General features: G+C 41.0%; 2 pseudogenes; both read right to left on the bottom strand.

The window, feature by feature from the left end:
• Nucleotides 1-841: 841 nt before the first annotated feature.
• On the bottom strand, nucleotides 842-1,274 carry LOC143689675 (ATP synthase F(0) complex subunit C2, mitochondrial pseudogene; annotated as a pseudogene).
• A 9,377-nt stretch (nucleotides 1,275-10,651) lies between these two features.
• LOC143689674 (large ribosomal subunit protein eL39-like) lies at nucleotides 10,652-10,806 on the bottom strand (annotated as a pseudogene).
• Nucleotides 10,807-12,424: the final 1,618 nt, after the last annotated feature.

Genomic DNA, 12,424 nt, shown 5'->3' with positions numbered 1-12,424 from the left:
CCCTCAGTTCCTTGCACTGGACCTTTTTTGGAGGGAAGTTTGCAATTGGTAACTGCTTCTCTCAGAGTAAGAAGGGTGAACCACAGCAAGCAAGATGGAAACCAGCCTTCTTCATCTTAGGAGTGCCGTTTCATCACTTTTGCAGTTTTCTGTTTGTATAGCAAGCCACCTAGTCTAGCTTCCACTCAAGGGGAAGGGATTCCACAGGACGTGAGTGCCAGGGAATTATTGGGGGCCATTTTAGGGACTGCCAAAAGTTAAGGCTAGATCATGATTTCAGTGGTCTTAAAATTCTAAACTGGTACTCCTTTCTCAGATTTTTTCAACTCTGTGATATCTTATTTTTTGACCTTTTTGGCTTTTTTGTCAACATTATGAGAACTTAATTATTTTCACAATATCTGAAGAGTCCATTAAATATAGGGAACACATCAGGTAGTTCTGAAGATTTGACAATTACATAGAATCTTGGCTTTCACCAATTTGGATAAGAATCTGAATGAACTTTTATACATGTATTTCTCTGTAAGTAGGATTATTAGTTAGATAAACTATTTTTAAAGAGCAATCCTTATTTACACATAAATAACGCATTTGCTAATCACATATGTACTTATTAAAGCCAGCCCTTTTAACTCTAGTTGACAAGATCTGTTTAATCTTGCAGTAATCCCAGTATGTTTTTATTTTTCTTATTAATACACTATTTATTTGTTTTCCCTCTGTCAAATCCTGAGCCAATCACTTTCCCCAGGCTGCCTGAGAAGGTATAGGAAAAGGAACATACAGACCAGATGAGACCCAGAAGAAAGAAGAACTATGGGAGGTGGAGATGGTTCCTTCACATGGCAAAGAGGATGAGAAAAGCCACCATCACGCAAAGGAGCCCCGTGGTCTCCGAGAGGGTAAAGCCCAGAATGGCGTAGGAGAAGAGTTGCTGCTTCAGAGAAGGGTTCCTGGCATAACCAATGATGAGGCTCCCAAACACAGTCCCAATCCCAGTCCCAGAGCCAGCCACCCTGACTGTAGCGGCTCCAGCCCTAACGAACTTGCTTCTGTGTCAATGTCCCTTAAGATGGTGCTGGTTTGGAAGCTGCAGCTGGGGATAAGTGAGGTCACGGAGGAGGGGCTGCCAAGCTGCTGAGGCTCTCATCTATCGGTGTCTTGGCTACAGAGAATAGTTGGCTCAGCAACTGAGGGGTGTACCTGACCAGGGAGGCAGAGGAGAAAAACTTGGTAAAAGTATTCATTTTCAGGGGGTGAGGGATTGTGGAAGGAGAGCTGCTCCCAGTGCAGAAGACAGAAACAAAGATTTAAAATTTCAAAAACACACTCTAAAGTAAACCTTCTGCTAATCTAGATTGACCTCTTCAACAGCTTTGCATGATTTGCCTATGGATGTTTTTGTAATGAGGTCTATAAAAGCAGATATCCTTGGTTTTGCTCTTGTTATGTTCTTGGTAGAAGGGATCTGTAGTCAGTGACTGTACTTGGCTTTCTCAATGTCTTTTGGAGAACTATGGCTTTTCATATCTAATAAACCTGTTGATATAAGAGCAATTCAGTTGTCAAGTAAGTCAAGTTTCTTGATATTTCATATAGTATTTATTAATACTTGCCTTTAGGATGTTAGCATCTCTAATATTCCACTTAGAAGTATGAGAGAATCAAAAGAGGGAAGAAATCTACAATCTAGTTCTGGCTACGTTATTTCCTGATTCCTCATTTGTATCAGGGGACTTGTTTTTAAATAGCGGTTTAGTTAGATATATTCAGATACCAATGGGGCTGCTTTAAACAACCTTTCTAGCTCATATATCTGAAAAAAAAAATCCACAGTACTGAAAATATATGGATAGTTATGTATGCAATGCTGATACAAACATCAAACTGCCACCAAGAATGGTCTCTAATCATTTAAAAGTCACCTTTTAGACCATATGGGAACAGTTTTCCTCTGGGCCTTACATTCCTTTAACTATGAGGGTTTGAGTCATGTTAAAGTTAGCACCATATGTTGCTGGGGAGGGATTTATGGTTGACCTGAAGAATATGAAGTTGTTAATTCAAAGAGAGATGGAATGCAGCTCTAAAGTAGGTTGCAGTGTCCTAGTAAAGGAGGGCATGATTGCCAACTCAGATATTAAATGATTCTTAGTTCACCAGTTGGTGAGATGAAAAAGTCATTTATTGATATTCAATTTCAGATGCCATTCATAGAAGTAATCAATGCTAGCTTCGGTATGGGTATTCTGAACCTGTTCCAGTTCTATCATGCCTATTCATTGAGCTGTCATAGCTCAATGGCTTTGGGATACAACCATTTTGTTTTCAGTTTATTGTTTGTTAATTACATTGCCTTCTAATGTAGAATGGTCATTTGCTCACAAGTAGAAAAACAAATAGAGGAAGCCTTGGTCATAGAGAGAGGTAACTCTTACCAATCTGACATTTCTCATGCCCCAGAGGAGGAGTTTGCCAAATATTCTGAGATGGAGTCACATTTAATAGTAATAATTTCCACCTGCTGTCATGGAGTCTAAGATTATGTTATACAGGTGGTGGTTTTACTTTTTTCCATCCCAGAATCTTGGGGCACCTTGCAGACATTAATTAGGTCTTGGACTTCTTTGAAGTTGATTCTCTACCCATGTGCACATGATGAAATGCAGAAGCGGAGAGAGTAATTGAGTAAGACCAAGACCACACAGACTTTCCATGAAAGAGCCAGGAACATGATGGCTTCCTAGCCTGGGTCGAAAAGAAGAAAACATGGAGAAGTGATGCCTGCTTGCCAAGTGCTTTAAATTCACCTGGAATTTCCATCTCCTGTTTCATGTAAAAGTCAACCATCCTCCCCGCTCTTTACTTCAGCACCCTACCCAAAGAAAACCTAAATTGCCACAGGGTCATTAGCATCACTCTCTGGGTGTGTTGCCCTGCTGCCCACAGAACTGAGATGCTCCCTGGGAAGGGCTGTAATGGCTATACCTGACTTTCAGTTCTAGAGTGATGTATGTTCTTGTTTAGAACCTTTTCCTCTCTACCCCCTGCGTTTTTGAATTGAGATCTTCCAGTTATCTTCCCACAATTAAATCCAGGTAGGAGAATATACACTTCTCCAAAATTACTCAAGGGTTTCACCTTCCTCCCACTTAAATTGTGCAGAGATTAGTCACTAGGAGAAGGAAAAAAAAAACAGTATCTATCTGGGTGAAGAAAGGAAGAAATGAAGGGGCTGGAAGTAAGAAACTTAAGTGAGCACCTGGGGAAAAATACTTTTTGTGTTCTTAAATTTCAGCAATGTCTCTTTTCCCCAAACCATTCTGAGAAGCTCTGAGAGGGAGTTTGGAGAAGAGAAGGAAGTTCTCTTTGCATTAACTCTACTACCTTTTACAGCTACTTCTGTGAAAGAGAGTTTACCCCCATCCAGAAAACTTGCAAGGGTGGTTCTGGTGGGATGCTGCTGGAAAACAGGAACACAGATCCCTAAGAGAGGAGGGGAGGACCATCCGCTAAAGACAGGAAACTCAATGAGCATGTGTTGAAAGACGAATTAATCACAGCCATGGTCTCTTGTACATTTAGAAGGAAGTTGTGTGGTTTTGTAAGTGTGGGGTAGCTTGGGGATTTTACAGGAGAGAGCAGTTGGAGTCTTTGGTAAGACAATTGAAAACCAAGCAGCAGCAAATCATTTTTGGAGTGAGGGAGGCTTTACATGAAAGGGAAGGGAAAAAAATGGAAGAAAGCAGACCATATTGAGAACAAAGACACAAAAGAATTAATTTCTTTTTAATGGAGTAGGAAAAAATGTACCATAAATAGATGAGGGCCTTCCTTTTTAAAGAAAGGCCTTCGGTGATGCAGGTACCAGATTTCCTGGCAAGGGTCCAGCTAATATTATATTTATCTGAAGACTTACTTTGATGAGAGGAATCAACAAAGACCTTAAAATATGCCAGGCTTCGAACTGCTAAGATCATTTGCCCCAAGCCGAATCTTCCTTCCCCCTGGGAATTTTAAAACTGCCTCCATCAGTGGGTGGTATCCTCTCCACTGGTTCACACCTCCTATCCTTCTGCACACAAAGGAAGGCAGAGCTGCTGCCAGGCAGCCACACAGCTGCGGTGGCTTTGGGGAGGGACCGAATGCCATTTTGGCTGGAGCTGGGAGAAGTTGCTGCCAATTTCCTCTAAGTTTGCCTTCTCTTTCAAAATTTAGAATAACAGCACACAAACAATCTCAAGTCCTCTTGGCTGCATTCCCTTTCTGGAGTAATTAGTTGAAATGCACATTATGTTCTCACCTCATCCAGAGTTTCCATGGAGTAGCTCCTGCCTCTCTTAACCAGAATCCGCTGTGGTTCCTTGTTCCCTGAGTGAGAGTGTTGGGCTTTTTAGGGAGGACTGGAGGACTGAAACGGCCGTTTAGTTTCCAGTTTGTTTGCCAAAGGCTTTGACCTCGCCAACTCTCTCTGAGTGTTCACACACTTCTTGGTTATAAAAATAAGAAAGATGGGGCTGGCCACGGTGGCTCAGCAGGTAGGGTTCTCATCTGCCATGCCTGAGACCCGGGTTCGATTCCCGGTGCCTGCCCATGCCAAAAAAAAAAAAAAAAGAAAAAAAGAAAGATGTTGGCTAGAGGCTGAGCTTGTTAGAAATATGACATGGTGACAGCAAAACTAATTAAGTGGGGAGATGGCCAGGGGGCATGAATAAGTAAGCATTGGAGACCAGGTAGCCAGTGAGGCAGCTGCTCCGATATTCCAAGTGTAAGCTCGTGAAGTCCTGGGACTCTGGTTATGGGTCTGGAAATGTCAAAGAAGTTACCTGAGGTTGGTCCCACGATAGTGTGGACTAAGATTCTCAAAGTATGGTCCCCTGGCCCCTCCCCGGATTTATTGACTCTGAGATGGGGCCTGGCAATCTCTCTTTTAACAAACCCTCCTGGACATTCTTGTGCAAGCTCAAGTTTGAGAACCACTGTTATACACCAACAGGCAGATTATAAACATGGGAGTTAAGAACTTGAATTTCACTTCTGACTCTGAATAAATATAGTTATCTTTTTCACATGCAAGGGTTAGGGGTGTGGTGCCCCGGAGATCTGGAAGATCCACATGAAATTTTTTTCCTTATTTTAACTTTCGAAAAAGAAATTGTGACTATTACTGGTATTAAAAGATAAACAATGTTGGTATTATATCACACTACACGTATATATATATATATATATATATATATATATATTTTTTTTTTTTTGGAGGGGTGCATGGTCTGAGAATTGAACCTGGGTCTTCCATATGGAAGGCAAGCATTCTTCCACTGAACCACCCATGCACCCTATATATATATATGCTATATATATATATATGTATTTTTTGCACTTCTGAACTTCTAAACTTTTTCTGTTTTGTCTGCTAGCTTTTGTGTATTGTCTGTGGCTTCCACAAAATCTCCTCCAAATTTCCCATTTTACTTCTTATGCCAACCTGCAACATGTTGAAACTAGGATGGGGCAAGTCGTGATGTGGAAGGGGTAACTATAGTAGAATGGCATTAAATTCATCACTTAACCTCTATCGATCTCAGGTTGTTATCTCTAAAATGTGGACACTTCTGTTAGAAATTGGGTTTTGTTGCATATGAAAGAACACCCAATATGACAGTGGCTCAAACACCAAAGGGACTATTCTTTCATACAGAACAAAAATGATCAGAGATAGTCTGGCAGTTCCTCACTGTCAGCTCCTTCCATCTTTTTGATCTGCCATACTTGGTGCTGGTGCATTAGTTTCCTATGGCAACTGTAACAAATCAGCACAAATTTAGTCTCTGACAGTTTTATAAGTCAGAAGTCTGACAGGGGTCTCACTGGGCTAAAATTAATAACCTGGCAGGTCTGTGCTCCTTCTGGAAGCTCAAAAGAAGAATCCATTTCCTTGCCTTTTCTGGCTTCTAGAGGCTTCTGGCATTCCTTGGCTCATGGTCTCCTTCTTCCTTTTACAAAACCAGCAAAGTCAGGCCATGCCCTTCCCACACTGCCATCTCTCTGGTTCTTGTCTGTCTCTCTCCTAAGGAGTCTGTGATTATATTGGGCCCACTTGCATAATCTACTGCTCTTCAGATCAGCTGATTAGCAACTGCGATTCCATCTGTTCCCTTCACTTCCCTTTGCCAGGTAATCCAACATATTCACAGATTCCTGGTGTTAGGATGTGGATATCTTTGGGGGACCATTATTCTGGCAACCATTTCCACAACCAACTCATGTTCCCTGATGGTTACTGCAATTCCTTCTGTCCGGTCAGATTGTCAGTTATAAGAGCTCCCATATGACATTTATGCAAACTCTCCCTGGCCAGAGCTTAGTAACATGGCTATACGCAGTTGCAAGGGAACCTGGAAAATGTGAACTTGATCCCATGGTGGTTACTATGGAAGAAGGGAAGATGGCTATTGAGCAGGCAACCATCAACCTCTGTCTCTAAGAGGCAAAAAGAAGGGTCTTGATTTTCTCCTAACTCCCTTCTTTCTTGTGAAGATTCCGTGACCCTCCAGAGCCAAGGTGTGGGATGGAATGATGGTTGAGAAATGAGGTATTAGAGTGGAGGGAGAGAGGAAGTCCTTGTTTCTCATTTTCTTCTAAATGTGTCCATTTAGATTTGATGGTGTACATAAAAGAAACCAGGCAGGTCTAGTTACATCTGTCTTTACATGTGCACCATGAAAGGGCCTCTTTGGTGACACATTCCTCTTTTAGTCCTGTAAATAAGTATTCTCATTATTGAACAAATTTATTGCCATGTCTGTTTGCAGCTAAAGAAAGATTGTGGCTAGTGCTGCCCCAACCTTTCCAGAGGTACAAACTGCATTTGTAACAGTAGTCTACTCTCCCAACCACATTCAAGTGAACATGCTATCTCCAATAACCCTCTTCTCTAATGATAGGCCTCCTATCTCGTTCAACAAACAGTGTTTGAGGACAGTATCTGTGCAAAAAGATTAGCAGGTTTGCAATACTTTTTAAGAAAAATGAATAAGTGAGTCTTAACTCACAAGCCATTGATCTATTCTCTTTAATGTGGCTGTGTTTTTGAACAAGCTAATCTATAAGGCTTATTTAAAACTTGTCTTAGAGTTTTCTCTCCCTATTTCATGGTGATAATCTCTGGATTTGCCTGTAGACATGCTATTTTGGGAGATATTTTCCATTTGGGGTCTGGCACTGCTCACTTTCCTGTGTTTTGGTGGTTCAGCTGAGAGCACAGAATGAAGCCTAGTGAGGGAAGGGGAGCAGATTTGGGCTGCTACCACCAGTGACTCTGCTTGCATGCTCTGCCTTTTATTTCTTAGAGTGGGGCATTCCAGCCTGATGTGGCTGCTTTGGGGACTGTGGGCTCTTTCTTGGCAAAGTGGTTGTGTTTTTCATGGGAGTACAGTGGAGGGCAGTAAAGGGAGGCTTCTACAGGAATGGTCTAATATAAACAATAATAACCATAATAATAATCTAGGCTTTTGTGGGAGCTTTCATTGAGGAACCAAAAACACATTATGAGCATTAACTCATTAATCCTTGCAACGCCCCTGTGAAGGAGGATTAAGTGTAAGTCATCATAATTATTACTGTCATTATCCTACAAACATTACCCAGATGTACTGTGGTGAATTGGCGTATTTTAGTGATTTTTGTTTTATAGGGATCCTGGACTTTTGGCAGGAGCTCATATTGGTTTCTTTTTTTTTTTCCTTTTTTACTCACCCAAACTTATTAAATAAAAATGGATTTTTTTTTTATTTGTGGGGTTTCTAGATGAAATAGGTAGCAAATGGTTTCAAATTTACGGTGGTCCACTCTTTTTCACTCTTGCCGGCTGGAGAGTGTTCCCAGGTCCAGGTCTCTGAAGCTGAGCTGAGATTTTATTTTTAAATTGTGTATGATGTTTATAATCTCAGCCTTATTTCTTCAGGTAAGGGTTTAAAAAGTTTCATTCTGCTGATAGCATTTTTTTTCCCCGGTATCATTTAAATTTGAGCAGTTTCCCTAACACCAAAGTGCCGGAGGCTTCCGTGCTAGTGGCTGCACTTTCTGTATGGAACCACAGTCCCTTGGAAATGACAGTCGTAACTACCCTGCACACCTGATCCAATTTATGCACTGCGGATTCACCTCAGTGTCTGTTCTTGAGGAAATAGATTTTCCCAGAGTTTCAGAACCATCATAAGGAAAATAGGCTTCAGAGAAAGAGCACTAGATTGTCTTAATAGGGAAAGAGGCTAGATCAACAGATGAGAAGTGCCACATGGATGCAAAGTTTCTGCATCTTCTGCATATTTTTAAAAATGAGCACTATTTTATTATCACATAACTAGTGTATGTGATAGAAAATTTGCAAAGTATCAAGAGGAGAATAACAGTTGACTATAAGCACAGTATTAAGAGTTAAGAATTGTAACATTTTGGTATTGCTTTTGACCCTTTAGGTGTCTGTCTTCAAATACGCATTGCAAAATTTAGACTTTGTATGAATTTTTATATTGTTTATAAATGAATCAGAACATATGCATTTGGAAACAAGAGAATGAAAGAAGCCTGCGAAGAAAAATAGCAAAACAAAGAATCACAGGGATTCCTGGGATAGCACAGGTTCTCAAGGTCCAGCAACCTGGGGCAGTACCTGGCAGAAAAAGGTGATGATTTAGAAATATTTCCTTAGGAAATAATGAAGAAACCAATGCAATGAGTGTATAAGGAAAAAAAGGTTTCAACAGCAACAATAATAGTTCCTATGAATTGAACTGGTACCTTCCTCGCACTCTTATAATTGCAGCAGTTTGTATCATGAACCCCAGGGTGAAAAAAACGACAACATGTTCTTAATCTTAATCTAGTCCTGTGGGTGTGAATCCATTGTAAATAGAACCTTTTGAAGATGTTGTTTTTAGTTAAGAGGTGACCCAATTGAACAAAGACGGGTCTTAATCTTATTATTGGAGACTTTATGAAGAGAAAGCCACATGGAGGAGCAGAAGCTGTAAGAGAAAAGAGTGGTCATTGCCACGTGATGGGAAAGCCAAGGAACCCCAAGACTGCTGGCCAGCCAGAACACTACCAACCCAACAAGAAGCAAGTCTTCACGCCTCTGAAACCATGCGTGAATAAAGTCCTTTTGTTAAGCCCATCCATTGTGTGGTATTTGTCATAGCAGCCAGGAAACTAGACACTAGTCCTCATAATTAGTTCTTTATGAAGCAGAAGTTGGAAGGCCCAGTTGACTGGGGAGGAAACTGAAATTCAGACTGTTTTAGGGGTCACAAATCTACTAACTCAGCCACGCTGGGAATTAAATGCAAGATTCCTTTGTCTATGAAGCCCACGTCTTCCTTCTCATTCCCCTGAAGTTCCATAGAACTTTACAACAGTCCCAAATACCACGAAGTAGTTGCAGAGAATGGAAACTAAGAAAGGGCTATTAGATTTCAATGGATGGTTCAGTAAATGGCAATTTAGGAGAGAAATTTCCATAGGTTTGTGGGGCAGAATCCAGAGTGTGAGTGGCTATGGAGAGACAAATAGTTAGGAAATGTAGATTATGCTAGAGAAGGTGGTCATCATAAGAGAAGCAGGAGATTTAGAGTCAAGGGGTTAATAACTGTTATAGCAGAATTTATTCTGGAAGTTAAAAGAAATGTGTAAATGATAATAAGTTCAGCATTTTTTTTATAGATCAAAGACCCAATAGGGAGAGAGAGACTGAGACAAAAGGGAGAGTCAAGGATACTTAGATGGAAAAAATTCCATCTAAGTATCCTGGAATGAATGCTGATAAGCATTGGAGAGAACAGAAACAATATTATTGTGAATATATATGTCCTCTCCTGCTGAGAAGCCCAGTGAAATCAGTCTGAAGGGAAGGACATAGATGAAGTCAGAGACATTCTGAGGTGAAAATGACAAGGTTGAGTTAGAGGTAGGGTCCTTCTTCAAAACATGGGGGAGATGTGTCAACTGGAGACTCAGGTAGAATAGCAATGACTTGAGACAGTCTCTGGGGTGAAAGGATAGGAAATCCACAAATAATGGGTAAAAGAATTGCTGAAGAAGAGTGAGGGCTTCATCAAGGATGAAATTTATTTGTTCAGGACCCAGCGAACTGAATGTTATAATTTCTCCAGTAGAATTTTGTAGCCTGGAATGCACAGGGACTGAAGAAATAGATGGTGAGGGCCTTAGGTTTGGGGACTGGCTCAGAAGGCTGGGTTGAGTCCAGGGAGCAAGGAGGAGGTGTGGGAACTGGACTCGACAGTATTGACAGGCTAGGTAGGGGACAAATGCGGCCAGAAGGGTGCTTTTGGGTGATAGAAAAGGAAGCAGAAGCAGGCAGCACCAATTCAAGGGAATAAAGAATAGACAAAGTGGATATGAGATGGAGGAAGGAGTGGAGGAGGAAGTTGGCTATTTTTTTTCAAACACAAGGTCTCACATATTTATTACAGATCCAACTTATTTATGCAGATGCATAAAAGCAAAGAACAATCAGGTTTTTCACCAGTAAAATAAGTCCGACTGTTCAGAAAGAGTGACTTTTTCAACCTGAAGGTGCTAGTGAATTTGGTACAGCATCAGCATATGTGCCAGCACATGCAATTCCTTACAGACCCAGCTTGGTTCTTCTCTAATGTCTTCTCTTGAAGTTGTACCTGATTTTATTGCCAGTTTTCATTTGAATCATTGAGGAATGGGATAATTCTATTTTTGTTTGTTGGCCAGAAATCGTTTGATTCTAAAAGTCTTATGAGAAGACATGGCGAAGTTGGCAAATGTACACACAACGATGGCAGACAAAGAGAGAGAAAGAGAGCAAGAAGGAGATTTTGATTCAGAGCAGAGAGCTCTGAGATCAGTATGTTGAAAGTGGGAAAGTTTCAGCTGATAAAGGGATCCAGACTGTGACTGTATTGGTGGGTGATTGAAATGAAGGGGTTAAAGCCCCTGAGGTTGAGAAGATTGAGGTACCATAATTCCTTGATGCCATTTTTCACTGGTAGCAATCAAGCAGTTAATGGCAGAAGAAGGAGGCCGATATTTTGTAGGTGTTGGGGAAAAGGACATGTCTTGTTCTTTAGTTTCTGGAATTGGCTAAAACATGAGCTGTGTTTGTTGAAGTCTGGATATATGCCAGCTTTGAAACCTGGAATATACCACCTTTAGAGTTAGAAGGGCTTTGCTCAATAAACACAAGGCATTAGAGTTTGGAAGCCAGTCCTGATCTATAAGTGGCATGCACTGGCACTGCAGAGCTCTCTGTCTTCATCTCGTACTCTCCCCACTGGCTTTGCTCTAGCAATACTGGCCTTCCATTTGTTCCTTGAATGTGCCAAGCTTGTTTCTTTCATGGGGTCTCTGAATTTTTCATTTGTACTTTCTGGAATATTCACCTGTGGTTCACATGGTTGATTCCTTCTTCTTATTCAGGCCTCTACTTAAATGTCCCTTCCTCACACTATCTATCTTTTTTTCTGGTCACTCTGGGTTATATCACCTGGCTTACTTACTTCCCTTCTTGGGATGCACCATAACCCTCTCTACTTTTTATTGCTACTGTCTAAGACACTTTTCATGCCTGTCTCACCCCACTTGCAAGCCCTATGGGGGAAGAGGCCTTGACTATGCTGTTCTTCTCTCTCTTCTCAGTGTCTAGAACAGTGCCTGACACACATTAGGGCTCAAAGCATTATTGCATTTGAATGGAGAGTGAGCACAAGAAGATGCAGCAATGGAAGAGATGCCAAAGAGTTGCCCAAAGGTTTCAGTGAACATCTGTAATGAGAAGATAAAAACTGTGTGGCAGGAAAATATGAGAAGTAAACTGAGGACCCGATGATGAAGAAGGTGGAAACTAGATCTCATTTTAAGGGAAAAGTAAAAGTAGTGAAAGCACAACATGTTTGAAGGTGCTTCTATGCAAAGTTAAAAATACATTGGAAACACATTGGAACAAGAGAAGTTTGATTTAGGATTGGTCCAACAGCAACAAAACAAACAAGCTGCCACTTCTGAAAGCAATGAATGGAAGCATGAAAACAGCAATAGACATGAAGAAATGAAAAACAGGAGAATAGCAGAGGTCCTCACTGAATGAGATTGATGAGGATAAAATGATGCAGTTTGTGTTTTAGATGCTTAGAACTTTGAAGAAGCTATGGGGTGAGAGAAAAGAAGGATATTGGTAAGGAAAGATGTGGAGGGTGGGGTGAGAACTCTTGCCCCAACGCGACAATTTTCTCTTTGAAGATATTGACAAGATCTTGGGTAAAGATGGAGAAGAAGGGAGGTGGATAAGGAAGACATTAAGGTCTAAAGCAGAAAGAGTCATCTTGGGTTGTAGGCGTAGGGTTCAATCAGAGAGGCTATTTAGCAAGGA

Source organism: Tamandua tetradactyla, chromosome 7 (genome assembly GCF_023851605.1).
Source record: "Tamandua tetradactyla isolate mTamTet1 chromosome 7, mTamTet1.pri, whole genome shotgun sequence".
NCBI lineage: Eukaryota > Metazoa > Chordata > Mammalia > Pilosa > Myrmecophagidae > Tamandua > Tamandua tetradactyla.
This window is presented reverse-complemented; position numbering and strand designations above follow the sequence as displayed.